The 12,003-nt window shown below is 38.0% G+C and overlaps 1 protein-coding gene across 3 annotated transcripts in view; it reads right to left on the bottom strand.

The window, feature by feature from the left end:
• LOC107093261 (sodium-dependent multivitamin transporter-like) overlaps positions 1–7,570 on the bottom strand; it is a 29,586-nt gene extending 22,016 nt beyond the window's left edge. For 2 of the 3 annotated variants that reach the window (XM_015388227.1, XM_015388228.1), the window contains exon 1: positions 7,405–7,570. The gene's annotated coding sequence lies outside the window, so the exon portion shown is untranslated. Of the gene's footprint in view, positions 1–6,695; positions 6,781–7,404 lie in introns of those variants that run through there. The other variant, XM_015388226.1, reaches the window with a different exon arrangement.
• Positions 7,571–12,003: the final 4,433 nt, after the last annotated feature.

Below are 12,003 nucleotides of genomic sequence, written 5' to 3'. Positions count from 1 at the left end.
TATATATAAATAAACAAACACTTTCCACAAATAATATTCTTTTGAAGAAAATCCACGCTTCTCTATTAAACGTTTTCTGTTTTTTTCTCATTTTAAAAACTAAGTATAAACTGTATGTTGTTTAAATGGCAAAACATTTCCTCTAGCAGACATTTAACAACAATAAGTTGTGAGTTATTAGAGGTTCATGTAATGTTTGCGACTCTAAACATATGGTATTTAGCTGGACTTAGATAGTGAAGGATGCAGACCTATGATTGGTTAACAGACAGGAGGAAACATCTAGCGCTCTGACTCCTGCCGGCTCAGAGAATCAACTAAGTTTGCTTTGCAATCCTCTCATAGCCGTTTTTATCTCTGCTGTAGGAGGAATTTTTCCTTCCAGTTAACTTTCTATAGATCATTTCTACATCCTAATTATCCTCTTTGATCTGATGTGATTAATTTACAGATTGACATATGAAAAATGCAATTAGATGCATTTTAGCACCTATACAGAGCTGAACCCAAAACTGGGAACTAAGAGTAAAGCAGCTAAATAAAGTGTGCTAAGTGTGTTTGTGGGTGTAGTAAAACATCAGAGGCAGCTGGGTCAGGTGAGCTGAACCTCGGAGAGAGTGGGAAGGTGAGCAGCTGAACGCCGCGACCTTTGACCCCAGCTCACAGCGAAACGCACAGATTCTCCCCAACAACCTGAATGAGGCTCAGACACGTTTAATGGATCCTGTGAGGGAGATCATACGGGATTTACATTTTTGGTGGATTATCTGGCTTTTTACAGTTTCATAACATTTCAAAGCGATCTAGGAATCTTCATAGGAAACAAAATTAAACCAAAATAAAAAGATAAATAAACTATAGCAATAGGAGAAGACTCGTCGCTGGTTAGCGGCACAGTCAGTGACGGGGTTCAGGGACCCACAGGTTTGGATCTGTTCTCTCCTAATAATAAAAACCTTCTTTAAGAAACAGTACTTTGCTTATTTCTACCGTCTTTGACTCATTAATTGGTTTGATCGTCTGAAACACTGAAACAAAAATAAAACGAGAAGGAACATTAAACCTTTTGACATCTGGTCAATAAATACGGCCGAACAATCAGGGCAGCAATTATTTTAGCCATCGATTAATCCAGCGATTATTTTCTATCAATTTAAAAACTGAGACTTTTAGTAAATTAGCATTTGTAAACAAACATTTGGAAGCCTAAAAAATTTTTTGAGCAAATAAAAATGAATAAAAATAGTTTTAATCCTTAACCTAAATTTTATTTTTCCGTTCAGTACGCGATTAGCTTTAGAATCTGTGGAGCATAACTTTAGGCAGGATGTTCTCAAAGTGGGGGTCGGGGCCCCATATGGGGTCTTGAGACGCCAGCTGAAAGCTTGCAAGATTAATTTTATTATCATTGTCATGTGGTATTTATATTAATTTTAAATTTATGAACATGAATGTACAATGAAATAAAAAAAAATGTATTTATTCTAACATTATTTGAATATTTAATAACTAAAAATAAAGGTAAATAAAACATTAAATTAAAGGAATGGCATTATCTATATATATATATATATATATATATAAACATAACGAAGTAATTCTTTGCATTCTGATCTTCAGTCTATCTGGACATTTTTAGGGTAACAGGCTGAAATGTTTGGGAAAAATATTAATAATGAACAATTAATTGATCCGATTAACCTTAAAAATAACGAGGACAGTTTAGTATTGACTGGTGACATGGCTGGATTGATCCAAAGGGAATACAGACCTACTGCAGTTCAACACCAGATCTTTAAATTTTACTCTTCAATTCAGCTCTTTATTTGTGCAGATCTCCAACCAGCCGCCTTAACCATGGGCTGTTTTTATATACTGTAACTTTTTCTCCTTATTCTCCCCGTTTAGAGTATTTTGTGAAATAAAATCTATCTTATAGTCAGTCCTTCCATAATAAGACAGCTCAGCTTTTCTGTAGCAAATCTTAAAAAAACAAGGAACCTAAAAAAGGACAAATCTCTCAGATAGGAACGTCTACTGCCGATAGTTTAGGCTATGTGCTACTTATTTAACCTCCACTTTGTCTACTTTTTAAGGTCACACAGCGAACGCTGCAAGGATAGGTCTGGTTTAGAGATAAAAGCTGTTTAAGAAACGCCTGCAATCCACATTTTAAAAAGGATATTTTAATCTGATGCCTTTTAATTTTGTCATAAAGTAAAGAATACAACAAAAACAGTCTAATTAGGGTTTATCAAAACCCTACTTAAAGTACCCGCCTCTACACTACCTCATGTGGAGGATAAACACACCGTTTCAGGAGCAAATTTGGAGCCACTTGTAATTTATTTTACAGGAGCAACAAAGATAAAGATCCCAGTGAAAAGAACGAGACATCTGATCCACGGTTTATATGGGGTTATTTGTTTTAGCGTTTAGCGGGCCGTAAAGCGCGAGCGCTCTGGGTCACGTGCGGCTAAAGCTAAACAGAAACATGACCCTGAACATTGTCACAGTCTATAAAGATAATTGGTAACATAACACCAGCTGATAGACGCTCTGCGTCTAATGATTGGTAGATTATGAGGTCAGGGTGATCTTCTGTAGATCATCTGAGGAACGTTACCTTCCACCCAGATCCATCAGATGCACTGATCTTTTTCTTTTTCTCCCCCCATAAACTACATGTTTGAGACAAACTCATATTTTAATCTGACAATTTCTGCATAAACAACAATCCATATATTAAACTCGAAGGTTTAACCACTTAAGCATCAAAAGTAAATGGTGTTACATGGAAACAGCAATAGAATCTATCAGGTATTATATTTATTGTTTTGTCAAACGCTGGAGCGCATTACAGAGACGTTATATCAGGGGTCTAAAGCCTGTGGCCCCGGGGCCAAAAGTGGCTCTTTAGACACTCAATGGCTCATCATCACTGGGCTACAAATGATGAAGAGCTAGCTAATCCTTTAACAATAAATATACCAACAAATGCAGGGTTAAACATTTTCTTCACATTTTGCATTTCATTTCCAAATAAATGGACTCTAATTGTAACAGAAATATATTTCAAAATGTTGTTTATTTTTTTAAGAAAATAAATATCAAAATATAAAGAAATATGAGCAACCTGGTGTAGAGATGAGTTATACACAAGTTAATTCAAGGTGCTTTACGTTAATTAAACAATAACATAAAAAAAAGCTATTTAAAACCAGGATAAAAGGTAGCAGAGCAAATAAAGATGAACCTTAATTAACAACTGAAGTTAAACTAATGACACCTCAGTTAACTGTTTAACCATCAAAGGCAGCTCTAAGAAAATAGTATTTTAACTTCAACTTCAAAGATGGAGAGTTTTATTAGCAGACCTGAAGTCAAAACTCCAATTAAGGGAAACATTTGATTTGATGTTTTTTTACATACTGATATAATCAGCAACCTGTGATGGGAAGAAAAAAAAGGTAATATAAAGCAAGCTGCTCTAAACGAGCTAGAGCGGCTAACTCTGCTCCTAAAACGGCTTCTTGCTAAATGACAGCAGCAGTTATTTAACTTGGGTAGAAACTGTATTATTAGCTGTTATTGGTACAGACTGTTATGAAGAGGACAAACACAAAATGCAGGGTTGCTTTTAAAAGTAGCTGGTATTTGCTTATAGAAGTGTTTTGCATGTCTTTATGTTTTCCAAATTAAAATTCTGATTTGCTTATTTTCCTAAGAATGTAACACATGCACTCATGTCTGCCGTAATAAACTTTCTGACTCAAACCTTATAAGAAAGGATGTTTCAACACAGTTTAAGTGTCAAAACATCCAGGCAGGACATTGAAACTCCATCCTCTCTAAGATTACATCACTCCATCAAAGGAGATCCAAGGTAAACTGAACGCCGTCTTCAGGTCCAACCACAACATATCAACCAGGATGAGGTCTGTCCTCCATCAGCTCAGCCTTGTTGATGTAGAAACTGAACATCTAGGTCTGAAGCAGTGTTTTTCCCACCCTGGTCCTAAGGACCCCCGTCCTGCATGTTTCAGGCTTCTCCACGCAGCCAAACACCTGACCTGAACGAACGGCTGAGCAACAGGTCTGTGAAGCAGTAACGGCATCAATTAATCAGCTATGCTGGAGCAAAGACACACACTAAACACATTTATTCAGCTTTAACTTTTGCTGGTGTGCTCATCTCTGAACAGGAGGAGCTTTTCTCCTGAGAACCTTTCTAAACCAACAATAATTGTTCAGTATTTTTTCTAATTGTACTCTCCTAAACTTTACACATAATAAATAATGAAAGCCAATAAGAGGGACATTTTTTTGCTTTTTTGGAGCAGTTATGGTTGTTGCATAGCCTTAATTCAGTTTGTTACAGATGTAGTGCTTTAATACCAACATATGCCATGAAAAAAAATTATCAGATCAGGAAATCAACTCAAAAATGGAAAAAATCCATCAGTTTTAGCATTCAGCAACAATCCAAGGACAATATACCTGCCCAAGCCAGAAATACAGATTTATACAAAACTGACGCAGACAACATAAGTAAACTATAGCGATTACCCGTTATCTTAAATCACTGATTACCACTAGTTTCATTAAATCTCCTGCCTTTGGAATCACATTTCATACAAAACTATAAATCAATATCGATCAGTTATAGCTGGCAGTAATTCGGCCTTTAGAAAGTAGGGTGCAGACGAGCTGCAAACACATGCATGCTCCACACTGACACAGACACATGCACGCACACAAAAAACAAACAAGTATAAAACATAAAAACGCAGCTAAATAGAAAACCTACTAGAAAAGCAGACCTCCACCAAGCTGCAAATGTTGCCCCAGATTGTGACTTACACCGATAGCTAAAACTCAGACATGATCTGGATCATTACCACCTTTAAAGTCGTATGGAAATGGCTATTCCAATCACTGCATTTCCCAAATATGAGTGAATAAAGTGAATGTGATTGGTCGATTATCAAGGGGGTGGGATTGTTGTGGCGGAAGGTTCGCAAGCAAGTTTGGTTGTCAGAAGCATCTTGCCAACCAGTTAGCAACTTAGTGCTAGTAGGTTCCCAATGGTAAATTCCATTGGGACCAAGTAGCAATAAATTGGTGACTTAGAAATGACACTGTCAAGGAACGCTATGGACAGCGGAAACATGCAAGAGGAGGAGAGTTTAGTGTTGGAGGTCGTAGATAAGTCTCCTCCGTCATCCATGTTTTTATTTAGAGGAGGAAAGCGGGGATGAAGATGTTGTGGAAGAGGACGCCAGGGCGGCAGAAGCTTGGTTTGGTGTAGAAGGCTTCCAGCCGTACATGTTTGAGCCCTTGCCTCGCAACGCTGCCAGTTCTGTTAGCTCTACGCCTGCTGAAGACACAGACGTCCATCCCTGTGAACACTGGGACGGAACTCAATGGGAAAGGAAAGGATTCTGATTTCTTATTTCAACTGTTGCGTATATTAGCTGCGACATATGAATCAAGATGCTATGACTGAAAAAAAAATGTGATTGACAGATGACCGAATTTAGGTGTTCAGGCTGACTTATAACTAACTGGCCTGCATAAGATAACAAACTTTTAGGACAATGTCATCTGATAAAGAGTGCATTTATATAGATGTTTAAGCCAGAATGATTTGATATGTAAATATGATTTCCCTACGACTTTAAATGAACTGTTCCTTGGCATAAGCTGCACCTTTTGTAAAATAATTAAAATCAGTCCATAACTTTTCATCTTATCTTGTATACAGACAGACAAACTCTCCTAAAAACATAAACTCCTTGGCAGAGGTAATAATCCTGCAAGAACATTAAATGCCTAAGAACCAAAATCAATAGTGCTGTAAAAACCAAAACACTTTATTAACTTGCATAATATACTGATTTTCTCCACAGCTGAATATAGTTATATTAATTTCAACATTGTTCTCCGAAAAACTAAAGATGGGAAAACACTTTTTCTACCCAGAGGCTAGAATATTTCTGTTGTTTTTCACAGTGAAAATATTCTTCAGTAGTAAAATGAGGTTTTAGTAAAATGTGCTCTAAAAGTCAGTTAGATAACATTTAGTCTAGATGCTTTAACGACAGAACATTCCTGTGTTCTTTAAAGGTTATTCGTTGACACTTTAAGTGTTTTTACTGAGTTTGGGTCAAAGTTCTTCACAGCTTTCACTGAACCTGTTTAAGGTTTTGGGAATTTAAACCACCATGTGTTCATTTATTCTTTTAAACAGCTGTAAAATGACTGCCTGTCAGCAACTACAGTAAAAACTACCAACATATTCATATTTACAGCCTTTAGGATATTAAAGTCTAACTTCAGGCTCATCAGCTGTTGAGCTGCATAATTAGGCAACACGCGCGCTGTCCTTCAATTCAGGCTCACCGGCTTCCGTTGGAGAACAGAGTCTGTCCTCCCGGCTTTTCATTGATCTGCAGCTGATAGATACAGCCTGAACATTAGGGAAGGGAGTGTTTAAAGCTCTAATCTGATCCATGTGAACCACATGCTTCTGTTGCTCAATGACTTCTCTCTGCTGCCGCGTGCACCAACGTGAGACTAATCAAACCAGCGGACCGCTTACTTTGAAGTCCGCCGTTAGGTCACAATTAACACAAATCAGTTATTCTTTCCTGTTACTACACACAACATAGTATTTATGCATGAAGTATTACCTGTATGTGCTCCTTGAATCCAGAATAACGCGGCTCGTCGCCGGTGTATCTGATAAGTAGGCGCAGGCGCGCGGACCGCCCATTCTCCTTGACACCCATGATGGATTTTAGGTCGCCTCGGAAATTACAGCTCCAATTTATACAATCCTGATAAGCGTTTGGTTAATGAGGATTGTGTTCGGTTTTGAATACTTTAGTTGCATTATTTAAAAAAAAAAATAAAAGTACATAGAGCATAAATAAAAACAAAAAAACATCTCTTTGAGTGATAAATTTAGATTTTGTCTAAATAAACACAAAAACAACAAAAAAACATGATGGTGATTTAAACCGGGTATTGACGTCTTAAATCTTGCTCTTTGCATTCTATAAACCGTTATACATCGTCTCGACAATCATTGTGACCCCAGCTATTAACTGCTTAGAATATTTTGCTTTAAATAATATCTTTACGAGGAACATGAAGGCAACGCAACACGTGCTCTCGTGGCCTTCAATATGAATTTTATTTAACCAGGAGTAGGACAAACCGCGTGACTGTCGCCTTTACGCCACTAAGGAGAGCTGAAGCAGCGAGTTTATGGTTTAGTGTCTAAATGACGTCGGCTAGCAACGGTGGATGAGGGACGTCATCACCATGGTGACTAATTACCCCAGCTGTGGCGGTACATTTAGTGCCAGATGATGCGCAGTAATCTCAGCATCTTACCTGCTCCAGGTTTGCATCCCCAGCATGAGGGGAAGCAGGATATCATCCTCCCAGGAGTCCAGCTAAGCCAGGGAGCGCAGCAGGGACCCGTGTCCCCTGAGCGCGTCAGTGGGAGCGCAGCTTCCCTCGGTCGGTCCCCCAGCCTCTGCAGCTTCCTTCGGTCGGTCCCCAGCCTCTGCCTCCTCCGGCTGGTGACTCACGTCTCAACAAATGGATGCTGACAGCAGCCTGACACCCTGCTGACGACGAGGAGCGCGCGCTGGTCGTGACTCAGCAATAACAAAGGATTTCTTGCATATTAATATTATTTATGTCAAACTCTTCTTTTTTTAGATTCACCATTATCTGGAGATTTTTTTAAATCTGATTTTTATCCAGCCCAGAGGACACTAATGTCCTTTACTTTTATGTTTAAATTACTGCGCTGAAAATATAATGAGTGACCTTCAAAATATTAGGAAAACATCTGATACATGTGTTTGCTTTGATTTATTACACATGCACACTCTAATGGATTGTTTATTAAACAGCTGAATATAAATTAAATAATTTGAATGTGAATCCAGAGTGGAATAAAGGTTCCAACCTCCGGGATCATGAACATATAAAAGCAAATGTAATGAAATAAACCTTAGTCAGTTAAATAACATGCTGCTGCTATTTTCAAATATCCTGTTGGAGCTATTTTTCTTTATTACTTTGTCCATTTGAACTTTGTTATTTTTTCCTAAATGTATATATTTTTTGTATTATTTACAGAGTTTATTTATAGGTTAATTGTTGAATTTGTGTATTTATTTTTTGTTGTTTTATCATTTTTCTTTCTTTATTATGTAAAACAGGAAGAAATGTGAGCAGTCCACTTTCTATAAATATAGGAGCCCGGTAAGGACCAGCAGGCTTTTGGGTTAGGGGCCTATGGTTTTTTATCAGTGCAAGAGAGGTGACAGAGCAAGGGAATGTTTTAAGTCTGTAATGTTGCTAAAATATAGGAAATAAATCAAATGAACATCTACAAGTTTGGACTTCAACTTCTTTTGCCTGCGTCAAGAAAACGTGACCCAAGTGCCTAAGCAGTGGCTTAATAGAACTTTATTGGATGTTTGGTGTGACAAACAATTGCCATTACATATCCATTACTGTAAAAATGTCCATAGCTGTAAATTGGTTATTTATTCTGCAGGTGCACAGTTTGATATTGTTTAAACACTTTGCAGTATTTTATTGTTTTATCTTTTAACTCTTCCCTATTATGTTGTTATTCTTATACGTTTCTAAGGTCCACATTTGTGTGACCATTTTCAATAATCTTTCTGCTGCTTGTACATTTACCCATTGTGGGGCAATAAAGAGATTTTCTATTCTGTTATATTCTATAAAAGGGGTAGAAAGATAGAAGTAAATCTAAACAATGTATGTATAAATCTATATCTGTAAAATCTCTAATATTTAACAGCAAAAAATACTTAGTTAAGCAAATTGTGCAAAACAGCAATAAAAAAATAAACATCCTATCAGATTTATAGTCCCCACACTGCAGATCTATTAGAATCTGTCCTTAAATTACAGCCAAACCCATTTACACAGTACCAGATAACCTTTATATAAACCAAACATTACCGCCACATATCTGACTCAATAAACATTAAAACAACTATTTTCATTCATTTCAGACGGAACTATTCACAGACTGGATTATATATAACTCCCAATATTCACCACTGTTTGGTGCCAAGTAACCTTTCCTCTGATCACAGAGCAACTGGCTTGCTTGGTCTCGCAATGAATCCTGGGATATCATAGAATAGCGAGGATACATTTGACCGATCCTTCAGATCAGGCAAAAAGAAGGACCCATTTATAGGTCTCATATCGAGGAGTCTTGGAATCTGACCAGACCTCGGCAACACGCTATGACATAATCGGCCAACAAATCTGGCCTTCGGAGGACGCAGCCCATGAATTCGAACAGAGCCTTGGTCTCCTTTTCCCTAGCTACCTTCTAGAGTCCTCTCTTCACACCTGCTCCCAATCAGCTCATTAGTCCTGTCCATAGGCGGATCTACTGGGGTGGCATAGGGTGGCAAATGCCACCCTAAAAGACAGCCTTGCCACCCCTGCTGCCACCCCAGATGGTGGTAGGCGTGGCGAGGCTTATAAATTATGGCTAATCTGACAATTACTGACTGCTAATCCTCAATGTCGGACTGCGGTGAATGCAGCACGAGACACCAGAGCGGCATCAGAGACAATCAGAGACTGATTTGTTTTGAAAACCGAGTGTCGCAAAGCGAGGGAGCCTTGGGTCGTGTAGAAAGGAGACACGGGATGAAACAGTTAAAGACACTCATAAAGACATATTTGCAATCAACTATGACACAAAAGAGACTATCAGGTTTTCAACATGGATATCGCAGCATTGAGCTGTTACAGGCATGGTAATGTCATGTTATGCTCTCTGGTGAGCCTTTACAAAGTTGTTACATCTTTGTTTTGGCAACTGAGAAAATGTATTACCTTTAATAAAACCAAAAGTGTGAGAAACAAAGTTACAAATGTGATACTGGTGTAAATCCTGCTCAATATGAAAAAGTGTTATTGTTGTTTTTTTTTTTTTTTTTCATAGTATGAAACCATCCAGAAACGACCTGTATGAACCTACTCACAAAATGTTTTGTACTTTTTCAGACTGGGAGCAAAATGTATTTTTATGTTGCTTCTTTACAGGTTTGTGGAGATTTTTATGTAACATACAGTACATCACCTGCCTTTTTGTTGATTGTTGATACTCTACAGCATTGATGCTCTATCTAAAGCATGAAATGTCCCTTTCATGTCGCCTTAACTGCTGTGAATATTGTGCATACTACTGTTTATCTCATCAATTTTTTCAGTAAAAACCTCATCTGTCAAAAAAATGTCGTTACTGAGGAACAAATGGGGTGAATGTGTGTTCTGAGTAAACAATAAAAGCGATGTCCGGTACCTTGTTTGGGTGCCTTGACCCATTTATTTCTACTGTGTAGTAATGCTCACTTTAGTACGTCTCAGTCCATAGATCTCTGATGGGGAACTTTTTCTTTCTATAGTTTCTTTTTGTGCAAATGCTGCAGTGTGCCTCTCTGACAGTCAATCTCACACATCTGCGACTCAGCATGTGTGTCTTACCTTAATGCCCCAACTTAAGTAATGTTATCATACTTCTATTTCCTATTAAGTGAGATCACATTGTATGATATATTCCTAATATGAAATGTTTCACATGAAACATGTACTTTACATACTATTTCTCACCAAACTGTGATAACTGTGATTAAATAAAGTATAAACAACTGCCTTAAGCTGCCAGCCTTCAAAAATTCCTGCCCCCCTCTCGCCACCCCATAAATAGTTTTCTAAATCCGCCCTTGGTCCTGTCTTTCTTCAGTCTCCCATATATACTCTCCTTGTGCAGTTCCTCAGTGCTGGTCCCCCGTCTTTCCTCGTGCATGTTTTCCCTGATCTCTCCATGGTTCTGGTTAGTTTTTGCATTTTTATGTTGGATTTCCTGCCTCAGTTTCCTGTAAGAACTCCATTAAAACCATAAGAACTCACCTCTGCCTCCTTTCCTCTGCATTTGGTTGCTCAAAACCTCAACTAAACCCTGACCATTCAATGATTAAATGAACTAAGTCGTGACTGTGGATAAACTCTCCCAGTAAAACAGAAAACACACCAAGCTTCATAGACAGACCAATCCTTAAACACATTGTTTCAACTTCCACCCAAAATAGAGACACAATGTGACCATAGCAAAACACCTGCAGGGTGGGTTCAGACTCCTGACAACACAAACGGCAACCATCTGACTGTCATATTGCATAGCTTTATCATTTTTCCAGTGGGTAAGAAATTAAACATGATTTTAATTTGAAAATAAAGATTTTGCACATCAACAGTAGTTTTATAGGTTAATTTGAATATTTTATCCCACATCCTTCCTCTGATTTACACTAGCTGCTGCAGATCAACCTGCTCACATCCAAACTGGTTCTCACTTCCAACCTTGAAGATAAAAAATAGTAACTTTCCATCTGATCCCGCCCCCGCGGACAGGCGCCACAGTAAAGTTACTAACTCCAGTAGACAAAATGTTGTGTCTAAGAAAGGTTGGTTTACACCTGATGTAGAATCCTATCAGGAAATGAACCGCCTGTCACATCTGCAGCTTTTCCCCCCATTGTGGCTGATCCTGTAGAGGACCAACGGTAAGCTAACAACAGCACACTGAAAGTAGAAAACAGCCGTTTGCAACCCTTTCAAGGCCTCTTCATCACTGGTGATTCCAGTCATCTGTAAAATGGCTCCTGGTCCTGGCTCTGAAGAAAATACTAAAAAAACTGGAAACAAACATGACTGCTAGGTCCCCTGGAGCCATTTCATTATTTTCTTCTGATTTTAAAATGAAAGTGATGGCTTCAGTTGTATTTAGAAAGGATCAGTTTAATGTTATTTTAAACCAAACTAAAGTTATTTTGAAATAAAACTAAAAAAGTTGCAGCTGAATTTACCAGTTTAAGTAAAGCTCTAATACGCTATAGGCTTAGACTGCTGGAGGAA

This window comes from Cyprinodon variegatus, unplaced genomic scaffold (assembly GCF_000732505.1).
Source record: "Cyprinodon variegatus isolate N-32 unplaced genomic scaffold, C_variegatus-1.0 Scaffold417, whole genome shotgun sequence".
NCBI classification, from domain to species: Eukaryota; Metazoa; Chordata; class Actinopteri; order Cyprinodontiformes; family Cyprinodontidae; genus Cyprinodon; species Cyprinodon variegatus.
Note: the sequence above shows the minus strand (reverse complement) of the source record. Positions and strands in the feature narration are given on the sequence as shown.